Source organism: Schistocerca serialis, chromosome 1 (assembly GCF_023864345.2).
Source record: "Schistocerca serialis cubense isolate TAMUIC-IGC-003099 chromosome 1, iqSchSeri2.2, whole genome shotgun sequence".
NCBI lineage: Eukaryota > Metazoa > Arthropoda > Insecta > Orthoptera > Acrididae > Schistocerca > Schistocerca serialis.
This window is the reverse complement of record NC_064638.1, coordinates 1,285,739,133-1,285,761,484: the sequence shown is the minus strand read 5'-3', so window position 1 is coordinate 1,285,761,484 and position 22,352 is coordinate 1,285,739,133. Positions and strand designations below refer to the sequence as shown.

Below are 22,352 nucleotides of genomic sequence, written 5' to 3'. Positions count from 1 at the left end.
CAGACTTCAAGAAGAATACAATAATCCCAATTCCAAAGCAAGTAGGTACTGACAGATGTGAATCTTACTGAACTAAGTCAAAATACTAACAAAAATTATTCACAGAATATGGAATAACTGGTAGAAACAAACCTGGGGAAGATCTTAGTAGTAATCCACGGGCTTTCAAATCAAAACTGAAAAGTTTTCTCATGGGTCACTCCTTCTATTCTGTCAAGGAGTTCCTTGAAAAATTAAGCTGGTTCCTATGTTATATTGTTGATTCGGTTTACATAAACTTATTGCTTGTCTTTTTTTGGGTTCATAAACATTTCATGTTGTGATTTCATGTACTGACACATTCCATGCTCCTCAATTTGGTCCTATGGAACTAGACACGCAAAACAAATATAATAAATCAGTCTACATTCTGGAGACATGTGGGAACACATGAGGCAATATTGATCCAAAAACTTATCTCAGAAGACAGGTTAAGGAAAGGCAAGTCTACATTTGTAGCATTCATAGACTTAGAGAAAACTTTTGTCAATGTTGACTGGAACACACACTTTGAAGCTCTGAAGGTGGCAGGAGTAAAATACAGGGAATGAAAGGCTGTTTACAACTTGGACAGAAACTAGAAAAAAATCTGGAAAGAATTAAAGTTCAGGGAGAAGAAATAGAAACTTTGAGGTTTGCTGATGATGTTGTAATTCTGTTAGAGACAGCAAAGGACTTGGAAGAGCAGTTGAACAGAATGGACAGTATCGTGGAAGGATGATATAAGATGAACATCAACAAGAACAAAACAATGATAATGGAATATAGCTGAATAAAATCTTGTGATGCTGAGGGAATCAGATTACGAAATGAGAAACTTAAAGTAGTGGAGAGTTTTGTCATTTTGGAAGCAAAATAACAGATGGCGAAATTAGTGAGGATATAAAATGAAGAGTGGCAATGGCAAGAAAAGCATTTCTAAAGACAAGAAATTTGTTAACACTGAATACAGATTTAAGTGTTTTCTTGAAGTATTTGTGTGGGTGTAGCCATGTGTGGAAGTGAAATATGGACAATAAACTGTTTAGACAAGAAGAGAATAGTAGCTTTTGAGATGTGGTCCTGCAGGAGAGTGCTGGAGGTGGTAGTTCACATAACTGATGAGGAGGTGCTGAACAGAATTGTGAAGAAAAGAAATTTGTGGCACAACCTAACTAGAAGAAGGGATCAGTTGGTAGAACACATTCTGAGGCATCCCCAGTTTCATATTTGAGAAAAGTGTGGGGTGTAAAAATTGTAGTGGGAGACCAAGAGATGAGTACAGTAAACAGGTTCAGAAGATGCAGTTGTTATTTGAAGATGAAGAGTCCTGCACAAGACAGAACAGTGTGGAGAGCTGCATCAAACCAGTCTTTGGACTAAAGACAGCATCATGACAAAGATTACACATAAATGCAAGAAAAACAAAATTTTGCAGTTGGAAGCAACAAGGACAATGTTAGGGGAGACTGTTTCTTATTTTTGTTGTAAATGAGAGAGTTAACAATATGACATACCAAACGATCACCATGAATGCAGCCCTGGGACAGTTCAAAATAAAGTAAAAGTTGTATTGAGCAGTTATTTTAACAGCACTTATAGAAATCAATTCCAAGCTAAAATGTCGCCATCTTAGCACCAAAATGAAATTGCAACTTCTTACATTCCATGTTTTCACAGTTGTTTTGTACATAGGGAAGTGAAGTATGAGGATAATCCCAAAAGTAAAGTCTCCTATTTTTTATAAGTACATAGACCTTTTTATTTCTACAATGGTTTACATCACTTTACAGCTTGAACATTTAGCTATTTTTCAACATAATAACCATTTCTGTCAAAGCATTTTTGTAGACACTGTGGCAATTTTTGTATGCCCACGTCATACCAGCTCGCCGCCATGCTGTTCAGTAAGTTATGAACCTTTCTCCTTGTCGTTGGAGCTGAATCGCTGGAACCACAAAACCTCAAACGGGCAATTCAGAACTGGAGAAGAGGGATGTTGAGCAAGGGCGTACACATTCTCCACGACAATGCTCCCCCACGCATTGCTCAGCAAATCATTGTTCTCCTGCAACAGTTTCAGTGGAACATAATCACCCAACCACCCTATAGTCCTGACTTGGCCCAGTGACTATCACCTGTTCCCTAGGTTAAAAGAACATTTGGCCGGAAAGCGATTCAGATCCAATGATGAGGTGAAAGAAGAGGTTCATAACTTTCTGAACAGCATGGCGGCAAGCTGGTATGACATGGGCATACAAAAACTGCCACAGCATGTACAAAACTGCATTGACAGAAATGGTGATTATGTTGAAAAATAACTACATGTTCAAGCTGTAAACTGATGTAAACCATTGTAGAAATAAACAGGTGTATGTACTTATAAAAAAATACGAGACCTTACTTTTGGGATTACCCTCGTAAGTAAACACCACTCATAGGTTAGGTCTTATGTCGTGTTTTTACTGGCAACACCGCCTACAAGGCAGTAAGAGAAGTGATCTATGATTCAGTGGTACGTGATCAGCATGTCATCAATCCTTCCTGCCAGTAATGCCAGAACCGTGATGATACTACTGCTCCTTTATTCAGGCAGCTGCACATTTGGCATTGCAAGTCTGAGTGGACTCCATTCCAGGCCTTCCTACCTCGGAAAAGAGTCTGAGATGGTACTGGGAGTTGATTCTGTTTCCTTTCACACCAAAGACAATAATGCTAACCATTTCTATACAGATGTGGGAGTATACATGGGAGAAGGACAAGATTAGCTATTAACACTATTAAAAATAATAAAAGGAAATTTAAATTTTTGGTCTGTGAGTTATGAATATTTATGAATACAAGCTTATGGAAAAAAAATATTGCCATGGTACAGAAATGTAAGAAGTTGATTTCACACTTCATTTTATGGCTTTTTCTAATGGCAATTGAAAAAGTTAAAATTTCTATATAGGCTGAAAAAATTTATAATGACTGGCACCTGGAGGGGAAAAAAGTGCCTGGTAGTAGATAAATAGGAACCAGAAGAAGCCACTGTTCTGCATTTAAGAATAAGTGCTGAAATGACAATGAATCTAGGATTATAAATAAAAATAATAATCTGACTCTTCAGACTTTCCTGGCAGATTTATTCAAGTTATGGCTCTTGGGTCTGTCCTTGACCATTCACTGAGATCACCTTTGACAATGCCCAACAACAAATATCACAGTTCTGCAGGGGTTGGGGGTGAAAGACACAGCTAATGTTGTGTCTGTTGGAGACTCTTCTAACACTTGAGGAAATATTGCAAATGTACAGTAAAAGATCTGTTTTCGTAGGTGCCTGTATCTGTATTTTGTTCCCTAGGACGGAGGTATTTAGATTGCAGTCATGATGAATTTGTTATTCAGAATAGCCATTCTCTAATAAAACTGTTCTGAGAGAAACTTCCTGGTAGATTAAAACTGTATGCCAGACCAGGACTCGAGCCTGATGAGATCTTTTCCTTCTGCAAGCAAGTGCTCTACCATCTCAGCCATTCAAGCACAACTCACAACCTACCTTCACAGCTTTACTTGCTCCAGTACCTCATCTCCTGCCTTCCCAATGTCAAACTTTACAGATGTTCTGCTGCTTTCCTTGCAGGACTAGCACTCCTGGAAGAAAGGATATTGCAGAGACATGACTTAGACAGAGCCTGGGACTGTTTGCAGGATGAATTTTCACTCTACAACAATGTGTGTACTGATTTGAAACTTCCTGGCGGAAAAAACAGTATGTTTGTCTCCCACTTGAACCTGTGATCTTTACCTTTTACAGGAAGAGCACTGCTGACTGGTGGAAATAATGTTGTGATGGTAGGTTGTGCTTGAATCATTCAGTTCGTAGAGCACTTACCCATGAAAAGCAATGGTCTAAGGTTCAAGCCCTGGCCCGGCACACAGTTTTAATCTGCGAGGAAGTTTCAGATCAGCACACACTCGACCCCAGAGTGAATATACATTCTGTTCCAAGATGCTGAAGCACACCCAACCAGCTATCATGATCAGACACAAAAGCAAAAATTATATCCTCAACATTGCCTTCCTAGGACTGTGTGTTAAAAGAGGCAATACATACTTGGGTGGTGGATAACCCTACAAATAGAGACTCAGGATTTCCAGTAAGTGCAGACTGGAATACAGGATTCAATATAGAGGAAAATCAGAATTTCCAATGACAATTACATTGGAGCATAGTGAAAGATTCACCTAGGTGTCCTTTAAAGGGAAGACAGGAGGACTCAAGATGCGATACCAATCTCTAAGAAACATGTTTAACGTGTTGTCTTTCACCGAAACTGAAACTGACCCAGTGGGACGCACTTCACTTTTTTTGGTGAAACATGCTTTGTCCTGCCAAGAGAAGACAGACAAAAAAGGGTATGGGTCTATTAATTGACAGCAATATAAATGTATGGTGAATAATGGCACCCTTTGTAGAAATTGCTACCAGGAATGGGAAGCAACACTAACTACACTCACTGTGTATGTTTGGAGGGCTCATGTGCAACCAACCTCACATTGTGGTGCATGTTGGAACAAGCAATGTGTGTCATCTGGGCTCTGTGGTCATACTTGGATCATTCCAGCAACTAGCAGAAAGGATTAAGAATACCAGCCTTGCTCCTGGAGTTTCAATGAAGCTTGTACTCTGCAGCATTGTTCTCAGAACAGATCATAGGCCCATGGTTCCTAGTCAAGTGGAAGGCTTGAACCAGAGACACCAAGCGTTCTGTGGCAAGCCAGGCTGCGACTTCCTAGACCTGCACCATAGTGCTGAAAGTTGTAGGGACCTCCTAAATAGGTCAGGTGTGCACTACACATCATAGGAAACTACCTAATTAGCTGTCTGTGTGTGGGGTGCACACAAGGTTTTTTTAAAATTACATGAGTGACTCTCTATCCAATCCAGATAACAATAATGATAGCTGTAGGAAACAGAGAAGTATCAGTGTAAGATCGAAAGAAGGTCAGGTGTGCACTACACATCATAGGCAACTACCTAATTAGCTGTCTGTGTGTGGGGTGCACACAAGGTTTTTTTAAAATTACATGAGTGACTCTCTATCCAATCCAGATAACAATAATGATAGCTGTAGGAAATAGAGACGTATCAGTGTAAGATGGAAAGAAATGCTCCCACAAGTGAGAGTATCAAAATCCTAGTGGTTAACTACCGAGGCATTTGCAGCAAAGTGCCAGAGTTCAAAACACTCCTAAAACACCCTGAAGCTCGCATAATACTAGGCACAGGAAGCTGATTAAAACCTAAAGTTGACAGTAGTGAAATATTTGAGGAAAACTTAAGAGTATATCAAAAGGATAGGGAAACAGAGTGGTGTATTTGTTGCAGTAGACAAAAAACTCAAATCCACTAGATAGAAGTTTAACCTGCATGTGAGATTATTTGGGCCATCCTCAATATCACTGGTGGGCAAAAAGTTGTAATAGAGTCCTCCTATCAACCACCAGATTCTCTCCTCCTGGCACAACTGAAAACTTTATGAAAAACCTCAGTCACTTGTACATAAGTTCTCTAATCATACTCTAATAACTGGAGGAGACTTTAATAGTCTGACAATCAACTGGAATGATTATAGTTTTGTTAGTGGTGTTCATGACAAGACATCCTGTGAAACACTACTAAATGTCTTCTCTGAAAATGATGGAAAAATGTTAGATTTAATGGCAACAAAAAGACCTGATCTCTTTGAGAAAATGCACATTGAAACTGGTATCAGGGATCATGAGGCAGTTATAGCAACAGTGACTAACAAAACACAAAAGGCAGCTAAAAGAAGCACAAAGATAAATCTTTGTTCTGCAAACTAGACAGAGAAACAATGTTAAATCTTGATGAATAATTTGAAACTTTTAGCTCAGGACATGAACATGTAGAGGAACTATTGCTCAAGTTTAAAAGAATAGTTGCCAATGCACTAGATAGATACATACCCATTGGGACAGTTGATAATCGGAGAGATGAATACAGTCTCTATAAAGATACTTCTAAAGAAACAGAGATACTGCAAATACGAGGGTAAGTCAATTATTATCTGCAATTTAGTTATATTTTTGTTTATTTTGGTAGTACTGTCATTTTACGTTGATGATGCATGCTTTGTTTGTTTGTTGTTACATCTTTGCAATTTTAAACCTGCTAGGTTAGTTTTGTTATTGCTGCCCTGCTGTTAATTGTGGCTGCTCCACTGTCTATTTGCACCAAAGAATAGCAACATTCAGTGATCCATTTTTTGTGGTCGGAAGGCATATCAGGGGCTGAAATTCACTGATGACTTTTAGTACAGTACAGGAACAGTGGTTTGCCACAATGGAATGTCTACGAATGGATTGAAAAATTCCAAAATGGTCGCACAAGTGTTACGCACGATGAAGGAGCTGGACAACCATTTACTGCCACAATGAAGAAACCACTGAGCGTTCACGTGAAATGATTCTCTTAGACAGACGATTGACTATTGATGAAGTGGCACATTGTCTGCAGATTAGTCATGGTTCTGCCTACAAAATCATCCACAACAGACTTGGGTTTCATAAAGTTTTTGCAAGATGGGTCCCAAAACAACTCACACAGTTGCATGAACAAACATGCTTGGACATCTGCAAAGTACATTTGTATTGCTATGGTAACAAAGGGGACAACTTCTTGGACAGAATCATTACTGGTGACAAAACATGGAATCTTCATTATGAGCTGGAGAGTAAACAGCAGAGTATGGAATGGAAACATCCAAATTCACCATGCAAGAAAAAGATCAAGACCCAACCGTCCACAGGAAAACTGATGCTTACGGGCTTTTGGGACGCACCAGGTCCAGTACCGAAACATTGTGGGGAAAGGGGCACAACAATAAACAGTGTAGGTTACAGTGAGATGCTTTCTGCCAGGCTAAAGCCTGCAGTTCGAAGCAAATGCCGAGCATTGCTGACAGTAGGTGTAGTGTTGTTGCACGACAGTGCTCATCGGCATACTGCTGCTCACATTGCTGAAACACTCCAGAAACTCAAATCTGAAGTACTGGGTCATCCTCCATATAGTCCTGATCTTGCCTCTTCTGACTATCACTTGTTTGGTCCATTCAAACATGCATAAAGGGGCCATCGATTTGCCTCGGACAAAGCAGTAAAAGAAGCGGTGCATTCCTGGCACACAGCTCAACCGAGTACCTTCTTTTATGAGGGCATCAGGAAGCTGTACAAAGATGGACCAAGTGCGTTGAAACACAAGGAGACTATGTCAAAAAATGATGTTCTTGTAAGTTTCCTATCTGATTACAATAAAATTTTATAACTACTTTGCGGATAAAAATTGACTTCTCCTTGTAGGTATAAAACAAAGCATAGGGCTATAGATACAGAGATACTGAATGAAAAACATCTGGCAATCAAGGGACAAATGTGTGAAGCCTTCAATAAATGAATATCCATTCAGTTTAAAAAATAACATTGCTTGCAGAATTACCAACAAGGAGATGTAACCATACAATATTACTGATCGTCAGACATAATTGCTGTCATGAAATTTCAGCTGGACATTAAGTTTATTTTTCACCATTATTAATCAAACATCAGAACATAAGACACAACTGACTATGACTAGAATAACAAAGAAAGAATATAATCAGTAAACAATTAGACATAAGCAGAATTACAAAACTGCTAATCACCTGCCAAACTGCTATCACTTAATGTCAACTGCATACTAAGATTTACTTCTGCCACTACTAAAATAAAAGTCAAAACTTACAACAAAACTGATTATTATTGCTACATTAACATAAAATATAATCAGTAACAAACAGACCTCTACAGAAATAACGATATTGGATGGAAATCAGGACTTGGAAACATATTATTCATAAGTAACTTACAAGTAATACAACAAATGAACCAAAAGTTATAAGACATTCTATTACAGATAATCTCATGATGGTTGTGTAGCCAAAGCAGGCCTATAGTTCAGGTAAAAATAATATTCATACCAGCATAATTGGCTATATGAATGTATTATAACCTTGAAAGACATTTCTTATGCAGCAGGTCTAGAAGATTACAAAATATCTTGAGAAAGTCTACCAACAAAGTTTCAAGAACTGGCTTTAAATGACAACTCTAGGAAATACTACAATCCCTTATATACTGCTCACACAGGAATCATGAGGGAAATATTAGATTAATTACAGCATGCACAGAGGCATTTAAACAATCATTTTTCCTGCACTCTATACATGAATGGAACAGGAAAAATCCCTAATGACTGGTTTGGTTGGATGTATCCTCTGCTGTGCACTTCGCAGTGGTTCACAGAGTATGAATTTAAATGCAGATGTAGAGGTTGTGCTGTCAATTCAATGTCTGCCATGCACCTACATAACACTGAAATGTACCTACATCAGCTTGAAAGGGCCTACGGAAGTGAAAAACGTTATAATAAAGGTGTAAAGATAAATATCACCATATGAATGTCTAACAGTTCCTATACACGAATCATAAGCACCTACAGCAGTATTGCTGAGAAAAATACTTTGTAACAAGTAAGTAAAGAATAAATAAAATACATCTACATCTACATTGATACTCCGCAAGCCACCCAACGGTGTGTGGCGGAGGGCACTTTACGTGCCACTGTCATTACCTCCCTTTCCTGTTCCAGTCGCGTATGGTTCGCGGGAAGAACGACTGTCTGAAAGCCTCCGTGCGCGCTCTAATCTCTCTAATTTTACATTCGTGATCTCCTCGGGAGGTATAAGTAGGGGGAAGCAATATATTCGATACCTCATCCAGAAACGCACCCTCTCGAAACCTGGACAGCAAGCTACACCGTGATGCAGAGCGCCTCTCTTGCAGAGTCTGCCACTTGAGTTTATTAAACATCTCCGTAACGCTATCACGGTTACCAAATAACCCGGTGACGAAACGCGCCGCTCTTCTTTGGATCTTTTCTATCTCCTCCATCAACCCGACCTGGTACGGATCCCACACTGATGAGCAATACTCAAGTATAGGTCGAATGAGTGTTTTGTAAGCCACCTCCTTTGCACCAATATGCACTGCTCTTGCAAATTAATTTTTTCTGCTTTGTCTGTAATTTCTTTTAAGTTTTCCCTCATTTCCTTTTCTTTCTCAAAGTTGAAATCACAATCAGTAGATAATGATATTAAGATCATACAGAAAAAAAACATCAAATCTTATTTTGGAGCTGAAACAACTAAACTGCACTGTATGAACTGTTTATCCAGTTTCATCTTATTTAACACAATTTGCTTTCCAACAACTTTATTTAGAAGCTAACTATTACTTTTTGTCACAACAAATAAAAGTGTTTTCAAAACTGCTTGTTTTGAGCCATAAATTGCAGCCATGGCACATCAGAAAGCACACTTACACTATATCTGACCGTAGCTGTTTTTCTTCTATGTACTATGGACACACTAAATAGGTACTGGTGATTTATACACTTTTTATCACAAATAAAGTATTTATATGTAAGTCACCAGCTATCATTATTAACTTCCACTTTGTACAGCAGAAGCACCATTGATATCACCAACAATGCTGTAATCAGCTGTGCTGCCTGGTATAGAACTTGTGCTGCATGCTCCTATCTGCTCAGAGAACAAGGAAAAGTGAACAGATTATACCCATACAGTGTGTCCCAGGAATAATAATAATAATTATTATTATTATTGTTATTATTATTATTATTATATTTATTCAACATCGAATAATCAAATACAATCCCTAGAAATAATACAGTTTCAGGACATCATACAGATTATTCTTCTGAATACGTCAGTTTATAAATTACAAACTAAAGATTTATTTGTATTAATAAATTTTACATTTTGATGGATTGTACATTTGGTAGTATACAATCACGATAGTACAAATACTGTTTTTATCAACATTATATTAGTTGTAGGTTACTTAAAACTATGAGCTTGACATACTTATGAAGCACTTTTCATATGGATATAATACTTGTCTAGGGAATAAAAAGGGTTTTCAATTAGAATTCTTTTTAGCTGATCTTTTAATTTGTTAGTAGGAAGGGCTGTGAGACTTTTTTGTAGGGCATTGGCTAGCTTCAGCCCAGCATGAAGTGCATTTTTTTCATATAAAGCTGTTCTGTGGCTATTTACATGGTATCTGAACTTTTGCCTTGTATCATACTGGTGCAGGTCACAGTTGAAATTTGGATTTATTGTTTTCACAAGCAATATAACTTTCAATATGTATACACCTATAATGGTAAGCACACCTAATTTTGGGAACAGATTCCGACATGATTCTCGAGGTTTGGCACCACAAATAATTCTGATAACTTTTTTCTGTAGTATTAATAATGTACTTAGGTTGGCTTGAGTTGTTGCACCCCATATTTCTACAGCATAGTTTAAGTTTGATGAGAATAGGGCATGAAAAACAGTTTTAAGTACACACATGTCCTTACAATATTTGCTAATCATATTTATAGCAAACACGTTCTTCGACAGCTTACATGCTAAGGAATCAATATGCATGTCCCATTTGAGGCTGTCCTGGATTGTAATTCCCAAGAACTTTGTCCATTTTTCCTTTTTTACAATGTCATTTCCTATGGATAATTTCATGTCAAATTCTATTTGTTTCCTTTTGTTAAATTCCATCATTGCAGTCTTTGAAGCTCTTACATTTAGATGGCTTTCATTAAAATACTTGACAATTTCATTATATCTAAAAACAAAGATGATGTGACTTACCAAATGAAAGTACTGGCAGGTCGACAGACACACAAACAAACACAAACATACACACAAAATTCAAGCTTTCGCAACAAACTGTTGCCTCATCAGGAAAGAAGGAAGGAGAGGGAAAGATGAAAGGATGTGGGTTTTAAGGGAGAGGGTAAGGAGTCATTCCAATCCCGGGAGCGGAAAGACTTACCTTAGGGGGAAAAAAGGACGGGTATACACTCGCACACACACATATCCATCCACATATATACAGACACAAGCAGACATATTTAAAGACAAAGAGTTTGGGCAGAGATGTCAGTTGAGGCGGAAGTGCAGGGGCAAAGATGTTGTTGAATGACAGGTGTGGTATGAGTGGCAGCAACTTGAAATTAGCGGAGATTGAGGCCTGGTGGATAACGGGAAGAGCAAGTTCCCATCTCCGGAGTTCGGATAGGTTGGTGTTAGTGGGAAGTATACAGATAACCCGGACGGCGTAATACTGTGCCAAGATGTGCTGGCCGTGCACCAAGGCTTGTTTAGCCACAGGGTGATCCTCATTACCAACAAACACTGTCTGCCTATGTCCATTCATGCGAATGGACAGTTTATTGCTGGTCATTCCCACATAGAATGCGTCACCGTGTAGGCAGGTCAGTTGGTAGATCACGTGGGTGCTTTCACACGTGGCTCTGCCTTTGATCGTGTACACCTTCCGGGTTACAGGACTGGAGTAGGTGGTGGTGGGTGGGTGCATGGGACAGGTTTTACACCGGGGGCGGTTACAAGGGTAGGAGCCAGAGGGTAGGGAAGGTGGTTTGGGGATTTCATAGGGATGAACTAACAGGTTACGAAGGTTACACCAAGAGTGTCTTTCCGCCGTCCACCTAACCTGTTTTTACTTCTTGACTCATCCAGTCATTTTTTTGTATCTTTTTGCAGTCATTTACTGTAAAGGTCATTTTTGGACATGAGACATTGAAGCAATAATAAAAATCTGATGAAAACTCACTGAAAGTAATCCTGTTTTTTTCACCCCATTGTAGGCTTTTTAGTAAACTGTTGAAATCTTTAACATTGTCATCATTGGTCATTCTTTTTGTCACATATTGTTTCTCTTTTTTATTGACATGAAGATTTTCAGCTTCTATCAATACCTGTACTGCATGGTGGTCAGAAATGGCAAGCTTCAGAACTGATGCACTGCATGTAAAGTGGGACATGTTAGTTATAATGTTGTCAATGCATGATTCTACACTATTGACCTCTCTAGTCGGCTTGTTTATCAGAAGTGCTAAGTTAAATTGAGCTAGTATTAGCATTAGTTTTTTAGACACAGAGTCATTGGACAGCAAGTCTATGTTTATATCTCCAGTTAGTACTATGTTAACCCAGCCATTTTTATTGCAGTGTTTACTGTCAATGTCAACAAGCAGGTCATTAAGAACATCAAAGAAACTATCTAGGCTACCAGATGGAGGTCTGTATAGGCCTATAATAATTAAGTTCTCTTTCCCCCACTTATAATTAATTGCTGCTAGTTCTATTACACCCTCAATGCTGAAAGCACTTACATCTACTACACTATAATTACTACCACTGGCTGCAAAGATAGCTACCCCACCACCACGTTTCTCTTTTCTACTGAAGGCAGAGCAAAAGATCATGGAAAGTGGCTTACATACACTAATTAGCTCATCTGTGTACCGGTGTTCGCTTATAACTAAAACATCAGGGTTATCAATTGCTGTAATGGTATCCAACTCGTTGTGCTTATTGCCGAGATTTTGAAAGTTCTGCTGAATTAATTTGAAAGTGAGCTTGGATTGTTGAACGCTTGATGGACGTGTCACCCTACCAGAACCACTTATACATTTATCCTTAAAAAAGAAATATCAGTTGACAGAGTGGGTTTGGTATTTTTCACTATCCATTGATTCAAGTTGGTCTGTTTCCATGTACTGGGAGCCTGGGAAGAATCAGCTTTACCTGGTGTTTTCAGCAGTCATTTGTCCAATGTCATCTGCCTATACCCATTGCTGCAGTCTTCTTGTGTTGTGGAGCACTCGTTCTTCGAATTTGTGTGTTTTGAGTGTACATTGTTCCTAGCATTTATGACGATTTCACAAATAATGGACGCTAAGTGACTTTTTCCGTGCCGATTGAGGTGAAGGCCGTGAGTGGTGTAAAGATCTCTACTAAAATGTTGCACGTTAACCATTTGTATATTTGCATAACGCTTGCAAATTTCTGCATATTGACTGTTTGTATATGCTACTGCCCTGTTTACACACGAGAATTGAGGCAAGTCATACCTGTGTGGAATATTGAGAACAATGACGTTTGAGTCATTTAGATGGTTTAGAGCAGATTTTAGCATCATTGTGTGTGACGTTATTTGCACCACCACATATTACAATGAAGTCTTCCTTCATAATCAACAGATTAGATTAGATTTACTTTCATTCCAATTGATTCGTTGTGAGGAGGTCCTCCAGGATGTGGAACATATCAGAAAAACAACAATACATGACAAATAATTACAACTAAAACAAATAAGCTAATGTACCATTCCACAGGTCCCAAGTGGAATGATCATCATTTTTTAATGAATACTATATGAAAGAGTCATTTTACAAATACTAATGCACTGAATTTAAAATAAAAAGTTTTTTTATTTATTCATAAGGTAATAAACATGTAATACAACTACTATAAATATTCAGGTATATGAAAGGAACGATCAGTCAAAGCAAAAACACTACTAAACAAGGCCCCTAAAATGCATACCGCAAGAGCTATGAGCACTTGTTCGGTAGGAGAGAAGTGTTTCACAGTAGCAAATATGAAGAAAGTGCTCATAGTTATTGATTGCACACCGCAGTAGCTGCAGTGTCAGCATGGCTCATTGCCAAAGGGGACCAGGTTCAATTTCTGGCAGGGTCAGGGATTTTATTTGCTCAGGAACTGGGTGTTATGTTGTCCTCATTATCACCAACACACAAGCTGTCTAAATGGCATCAACTAAAAAGACTTCCATCTGGCAGCAAAGTTGTCACGCAATGGAGAGATAGAAAGAGATGTGCACTTTACAGCCCAAGTTCACATGGTAATTTTTTCTAGTTTTGGCAATACTATCATCTTGCAATAATAAGGAAAGCAGAGACCTTGCAGTAGAAGGGATTTGTTTCACAATATCGTAGGTATGGGTTTTAGAGCCCATGTTTACTACATATCTTTTGCTAGTCATATCCCTGGATATTGAGCATTGCTCCTGGGACACCCTGTATACTCTAAGAGTGACATAATTTTGGTTGACATAATTAATTTCGGAGTTATAGCTCAAAATGTACTACTCTGCAAAATGTTTTACTTCTGTTTCAGTGACTGGCGTCCCATACCTGGTTCTGAAAGATTGATTGCATGTGAAAACGAAAGGAGGTGCACTAGAAATTTTCACATGGGCATCAAAATCCCTGGACCTGGGCCTGGGATCCACACATATCTCTACTACATTAAAGAAAACACCTCTGTTTATGAAAGATGGATGCTGTTTTTATTACGAGGGTCACTGCAAAAGAAATGTAAACTATTTTTGTAAAAATACAGTTTTCATTCTGTATGTGTGAAAGTTTTACAGTGTGTAGATACATCGTGCCCACTTGTTTTCAAACTTAGTTCAACGTGTTCCTGAGAGTGGCGCCGTCACAGCATTTCTTCAAGATGGCTGCTACACTTGACGTTCATCAGAAGCAATGTGCTGTCATAGAATTCCTGTGCTGTGAAAACGAGACAGTGTGAAACATCCACAAGAGGTTGAAAAAGGTGTATGGAGATGCTGCTGTTGATCACAGTACAGTTAGTCGGTGGGCAAGCAGGTTATGTGATGAAAGCGGGCATGGCAATATTGAGGATTGTCCTTGCAGTGGCAGGCCTCATACTGCACACACTACAGACAATGTGCAGAGAATTAATGAATCGGTGACTGCTGACAGATGCATCACAGTGAACGAATTGTCATGCTACATTGGGATAGGGAAAGGAAGTGTTTGCAGAATACTGAAAGTGTTGGCGTTAAAAAAGGTTTGTGCCAGGTGGGTTCCCAGGATGTTGACAGTGGCTCACAAAGAAACAAGAAAAACGGTATGCAGCGAACTTTTGGAACAGTACGAGAATGGTGGAGATGAATTTCTTGGAAGAATTGTGACAGGTGATGAAACATGGCTCCATCATTTTTCACCAGAGAAGAAGAGGCAATCAGTGGAGTGGCAACATGCAAATTCACCCAAGGAAAAAAAATTCAAAACCAGGCCTTCTGCTGGAAAATTTATGGCTATCATGTTTTTCGATTCCGAAGGACTCTTGCTTGTGGATATCATGCCAAGTGGAACCACCATAAATTCTGATGCATATGTGACAACACTGAAAAACTTCAAGCTTGACTGAGTCGTGTTCGACCACATCGGCAAAAGCAGGATGTTTTGCTGTTGTGTGACATTGCACGGCCACATGTCAGTGAAAAAACCGTGGAAGCAATCACAAAACTTGGATGGACAACACTGAAACACCTGCCTAACAGTCCTGACCTGGCTCCATGTGACTATCATCTCTTTTGGGAAACTGAAAGACTTTCTTCATGGAACAAGGTTTGAAGATGATGAATCCCTTCTGCATGCTGCCAAACGGTGGCTCCGACAGGTTGGTCCAGAATTTTACCATGTGGGTATACAGGCGCTGGTTCCAAGATGGTGTAAGGCAGTTGAGAGTGATGGAAATTATGTGGAGAAATGAAAATATTGTTCCTAAAGGATGTATCTACACACTGTAAAACTTTCAAACATGTAGAATAAAACATGGATTTCAAAAAAAATAGTGTGCATTTCTTTTGGAGTGACCCTTGTATCATATCTGATATTCCAATAGTTTCCTTAAACTGATCCTCTGAATAACTCCTATCAGAGCCAAAAACACATAGGAAATGACCTAAGGCATTAAACAGTTTCATTTTATATTTTGAGCTGTCACAACCAGCAGTTAGCAAAAACCAGTCATCAGATGGCTGACAATAATATCTGTCTTTTTGTTCACTACTTCAGTATCAGTTTTATTGGCAGTCACAGTGAGGAAAGTAGTTTGTCCAATGCTATAACAATCCTACTGTCATTCTTTACAGAAAACATTTGTTGCAATTTACAGATCTGCAAGCAACTTTTTGTTCTGGCAAATGTGGAAGAAGCATATGAGAATCATTTGAATAATCTCCGTGAAGCAATGGGTGTTATGCAACATCATGATGCCATTACAGGCACAGCAAAACAAAATGTGTTTGAAGATTACAGTCGTCTCATATATGAAGGTATTCAACACTGTGGAAACATTACTGAAAGAGCTCTCAGGTAATTATCTCATTTAGTGCACATGTGTGGTAAACATGCGGTAAAAAAAGAAATCAACCAAAACCTTTTCTCTATAAACATATGATGTGGATTCTCATTTACAAATTGCTGAAGCATTCAAGTAACTGTCCATCCACAGTGGAGAGTGTAAAAGATGTTTGTTTTGAAATTGTATTATTAATGATTTGATTTTGCATTATGCAAAAGCTGAAAACAGGAAAAATATTTTCTGGATACTTTTACACACACTTTTTGCCAGCTTGTAGAGAAACTTCCAGGGTATGAAACCAGTAAAGAAATATACTGGGTATCACAAAACATTACCATATTAATCATCAGCATTTGTAATAATTCTAATTATGCTCTGTCTGTTGAGACATTTACTTTTCTTTATTTGTTCTTAAACTGACAGCAAATTAATACATTACTCAGTGCCTCTAAGTAAGGTTACCTTTAAAAAGTTTAAAACTATATATGGTACATGAATGCGGACAAACATACAGAGCTTTCAGAGCCACTGGCTCCAAAAGCTTGCAATTTTCGATACCTTTGTATGTCTGTTCACCTGCTGCTGCTTGTTGAGTAGATTATTTATTTATCCAATTGCATTATATTTTCAAAAATTGATTATTTTCACTTATATACACATAACTGGCACTTGGGCTTTTCTGTAAATGGCAGCCAGTGTCCATTTCTTAGCTGAAGAACCACACTGAAAATGTGCCACCAATAACAAATGTAGGAGAGAAAGCAGTAGTTCCTCTATCCTCTCTGTCCACCTTTAAGCTGTCGAGTGCAGCCAACACTCGGTAGCTGATTGGTGGGGAGATGGGCTGGTGGGGCCCAGTGACACATTGCTGTTCGAGAGAAATGTTTCATTCAACTTAAATTAACATCAAGTCATTAGTAATGGGAAGCAGACCCACCCCACTTCAACAACTCTGGCTGGCAGGCAGCTGCTACCACCCTAGCAAAGAGATGCACACATAGGTGCCCTGCAGTGCTGACAGCTTCATTTGCTTTGGTGTTCTTTTGTGGAACGGCTGCAAACAGTGACTCAGGCCCCACTTGCCTTCACTGCAGAGGTGAGTGGTGGCTGTTGTGCACAGGACATGACCTGCTGCCCCCTGGCAGGGATCTGGTCTTTGCAGGCACAGACAGTAGTTCAGTGGTGCTGTGACACCTGCTCTCGAACCCGTGGCTGCAACTGATGTTGCTCAGCTGTCTTGTCATCTGGCATGGGTCTAGTATTGTGATGATGCTGCTAGACTCCAAATTAATCTGTCTCAAAATTCACGTCTATTTATATGGCTATGAGATGCATTGTTGAACTATTATCCAGTCCCCTGCCACATAGCTCACAATGTGGGTTCTGCCCTGGTGTGGTAACATTGTCCTGCCTGCCCCAGTTATTACTGCTGCACAGTACAGGTTTTGCCAAGCACTGTGGCCCCATCTTGCTATCCTTTTGCATATATGTCATTCTAACCCACATGTTAACATAATGTGCTAACTTGCCTGCAGTTGCCACTCTGTGGTAGCTTCCTTACAGTTTTCACTAAAAACTGAGTAATGACATTACAGAGCATTTTCACTATTCTTTTTTTGACTTTTTTAGCACCATATGTTTTTTACAGTGATTCTCTTTTGCATTTTTCAGTAAACTTTCATCATCAGATCTACCATTTGTATCTTGTTTGTTAAGAAATGTTAGCCAGTGTGAGCCTTCTGAAAATTCCAAAACATTTATGGTTACTGTGTACAATCCACTGAGTCATGAAGTATCTTATTATGTCAGACTTCCAGTTCTTGGGACTGCATATTCTGTAAGAGATGCTTCATGTAAGCTATAAGTCATTCATAAAGATTGGCAACGTAATTTAGGAGGTTTTTTGTTTCACAAATAACTTTGTGCAGGAAATGAGCTGAAAGTACAAATGGCAACCATACCGGACCCAGTCCGCAACTTGCCTGAAAGAAATAGTAATGCAACTACTGAAATTGTCTTTCTGGCAAATAATATTCAACCCCTTGGCTTCCATTCATACTACATTACTGAGCTGAACAGTACAGATGATACAAGGCAGAATGAGTTAGAAAGCTCAGATACATCAATAGGAAATGATGTAAGTACATAAAACATCCTGAAATTATTTTTGATGTGTTCTCAGAGTCATTTGCAGTGGCATTATCTCAATTTCCAAGCCACATCAATAAAACTAGCAAGTTTTGAGTTTTTGGCAACTATCGTCACTACCCTATTCAAGTGTTCAAACTACTGACTGTCGTGAGTGACAATTCTAATATGCACAATGCAGTTAGGTCCAGAATCTTTCAGAAGTGGGATGAATTTCACATGTGCAGTAAACCAAGTCACACAGCACATGGCAGATCTAGTCTGCTGTCAGGCTGTGTGATGCCACAAATGCAAGAGTCTGGTGCCTCTTTCCAAATTAATCCAACATCCTATACCCACTGAGTATCATTTGTTGTTTTTGATCAATATCAACAGCATGCCCCCACATCATATTAGGTACATACTCTTGATTTCTATTGTAATTATTTTACCATAATAGAATCTTGGCTGCCATTTCTATGTGAATATCAATCAGTTATCACCTGAGCAAAGAATTCCAACAACATCCATCACTCATCTGAAATAATTTAAAACACTTGTTAAAGGAAAACAGCTTTAGCAAGAAATATATTGCAGGTCCTTTCAGATACAATAGACAAAGCAAATTTCTTGAATTAGCAGAAAATGCTAAGGCACTGGTTTCCTTCCACACCGCAGTGTAACAAATAGCAGAAGAGGGTGCTTTCCCCAGTGTTCCATACTGCTCTGAAGATTTGGCATGTATTGTATACAGTTAAAGATGACATAGCCATCATAATGTTGGGTGTATACAGTATTCCCTGTGAATGAGGCATCATTTGCATGTGACAAATCCTTCACACTCTTGCTGAGTGATGTGCTGAGCACATGCACAACATATAAAGCAAAGCTATCTAAGAAAAATATGCCATAAGATAATATTACCTAAAGAATTACCCAAAATTATGTTGGAAAAGAGGAAACTGTTGACCAATGTTACAACTTCATGAGCTTAAATTAGAAAAGAGGCAATCTAGTTAAACCACAATACAATTTCATAAGAGATCAGAATAAACACTTAGCACAGTAGGAAAGTAGGCTCTGGAAACAAAGCTAAAACAAAGAGTATGGAATGATGATTTATGATAGTAGGATGGCAGGAATGGAAGTTCTGAAGGTGGCATTGCTCCTCGTTCCCCCAGAATGAATGAATAAATTAATTCATGCCATCACATGACTTCACAACATGCCACACCCACCACACACTGCTTCACTGCCTTCCCAAACATGCATAAATTCACACCACTTCTGGAAGATTCTAGACTAAGCTGATTCCTGCGTATAAGGAGCACACCTTGCAATTCCTGATAGCCAGTAGTTTTAACTTCTGAAGATAATTGTGGTGAACACCATCAAAAACGTACTGACATAACTTGAAAAGAGATAGTATTTCATTTTCGGCCCACATTCATAACTAGTTTGTCAGATGTAACTTATCTTTACAGGTTCTCCAAGCAATGTTCAATGAAAGTACTGGTTTACTCCAGTCTGTTATGTTCAATAATGAAGAAATAACTCTGCACCAGAATTTCCGTTATTATGAAGGATGGGCTGGAAATAATTCTCAGCCATCACTAAGGGCTTCTGGTGCATACATATTCCGTCCTTATGGAACTTCAGTGGAGGTGTCACCTGTTGTGGAAACAAAATTTTACAAAGGTTGGTGAAGAAAGAAATTTATAACACATTCACAAACAAAAATACTAATAATTATAACAGACAGTGTTTGTGGTTCTTCTTCCACTAGGATATCACTGTGTAAAATGCACCAACTGAGATGGAAGATATTGTCACTGTTGTAATTACACGTACTATTTTCGTATAATAATTTTTGTTGTGGTTCATAACAAGGTCAAGTATATCTACACTTACACCTACATAGATACTCCGCAAGGCAGCATACAGTGCATGGTGGAGGGTGCCCTGAACCACCACTTGTCATTTCCCCTCCTGTTCCACTCGCAAATAGAGCAAGGGAAAAAAGACTACCTGTACACCTCCGTATGAGCCCTAATTTCTCATATCTTATCTTCGTGGTTCTTATGCGCAATGTATGTCGGTGGCAGTACAATCGTTTGGCAGTTAGCTTCAAATGCCAGTTCACTAAATTTCCTCAATACTGAAACACTCCGCTGCAGAGTGAAAATCTCATTCTTCCTCAATACTGTTTCTCATAAAGAAAGTCATCTTCCCTCCAGGGATTCCCATTTGAGTTCCTAAAGCATTTCTGTAACACGTGTTGTCCAAACCTATCAGTAACAAATCTAGCTGCCCACCTCTGAATTGCTTCGATATCTTCCTTCATTCCGATCTGGTATGGATCCCAAACACTCAAACAGTACTCAAGAATATGGCACACCAGTGTCCTATATATGGTATCCATTGCAGGTGAACCACTCTTTTCTAAAATCCTCACAGTAAACCAAAGTCTACCATTTGCCTTCCCTACCACAGTTTTCACATGCTCATTCCACCTCATATTGTTTTGCGATGTTACACCCAGGTATTTATACAACTTAACTGTGTCAACCACAACACTAGTAACACTGTATCTGATCATTACAGGTTTGTTCCTCATTTTTCCACATTTCGGGCTAGCTATCATGGATTTCACCAATTGGAAATTTTGTCTAAGTCATCTTGTATCTTCCTACTGTCACTCTACTTTGACACCCTACTGTACATTATATATGTATGTAGAAAACAACAGTAGTCTTATCACATTTCACTGGTGCACTCCTAACATACCCTCATCTCGGATGAACACTCGCCATCGAGGACAGTATACTAGGTGCTACTATTTAGTAATCTTCAAGCCACTCTTATATCTGTGAACTTATTCCATATGCTTGTACCTTTGTTAACAGCCTGCAATGGGGCACTGTGTCAAATGCTTTCTGGAAAACTAGAAATATACAAGCTACCTGTTGCCCTTCATCCATAGTTCTCAGTATATCATGTGATAAAAGGGCAAGCTGAGTTTAGCATGAGCCATGCTTTCTAGAACCATGCTGATTCGTGGACATAAGCTTCTTAGTCTCAAGAAAGTTTATTATATACAAACTGAGAATATGTTCAAGGATAATGGTCCATAATTCTGTAGGTGCATTCTTTTACCTTTTGTATATACTGGAATTACTTGCGCCTTTTTCCAGTCGCTTGGGACTTCGTGCTGGTGAGGGATTCACGATAAATACAAGCTAGGTAAAGAGCTAATGCCATACAGTACTCTTTGTAAAATTGAACTGGATTCCATCCAGAACTGGTGATTTATTTGTTTTTGAATCTTTTAGTTATTTCTCTATGACAGGTATGCTTGTTTCTACGTCATCCATGCAGGAATCTGCCTGATGGTCAAATGACAGTATGTTCGTACAGTTCTCCTGTGTGAACAATGGCTTTTGTTTTGCTATTTTCAACTACCTCACCAGACTCATCAACAAGGAATTGAATGAAAGTGTTAGATCCACTTAGCAATTTTACATATGACCAGAATTTTCTCAGGTTCTCTGCCAGATCTTTTACTAAGGTGTGACAGTAGTAGTTGATGTATGCTTTACACACAGATCTTTTCACAGATGCAAAAATCTCAACTGACCTTCGCTTGTCATCATTTTTGCACCCCCTTTTGAACCTTTTAGTGCAACAACCACTGCTTCCTCAGCATCCACCAAATTTCATTATTAAACCATGGTGTGTCTTTTCCATCCTTTATCCAATTACTAGGCATATAACTCTCCAGACCACAATTTACAATCTGCTTAAACTACGCCCATAATTATTCAACATCCATCTTACTGGAAATAAGTGACACGAATTCACTGCCTAACTGCTTATCTGCTCTATCTAGCAGAAACACTCTTCTGGCCCTCTTGACTGATTTATTAAGTTTATAATCATAGTTGTTATAAGACAACGTGAACGCTAATCCCTGTTTCTGTACTGACATTGTCAATAAGGTCTGCAGTCTTCAAAATCAAATGAATTAGAAGTCAAAAACTCTCTATATACCAGAGAGCAGTTGAG

The 22,352-nt window shown here is 38.8% G+C and overlaps 1 pseudogene; it reads left to right on the top strand.

The window, feature by feature from the left end:
• LOC126456903 (lysosomal alpha-mannosidase-like) overlaps positions 1 to 22,352 on the top strand; it is a 225,133-nt pseudogene that overhangs the window by 144,353 nt on the left and 58,428 nt on the right.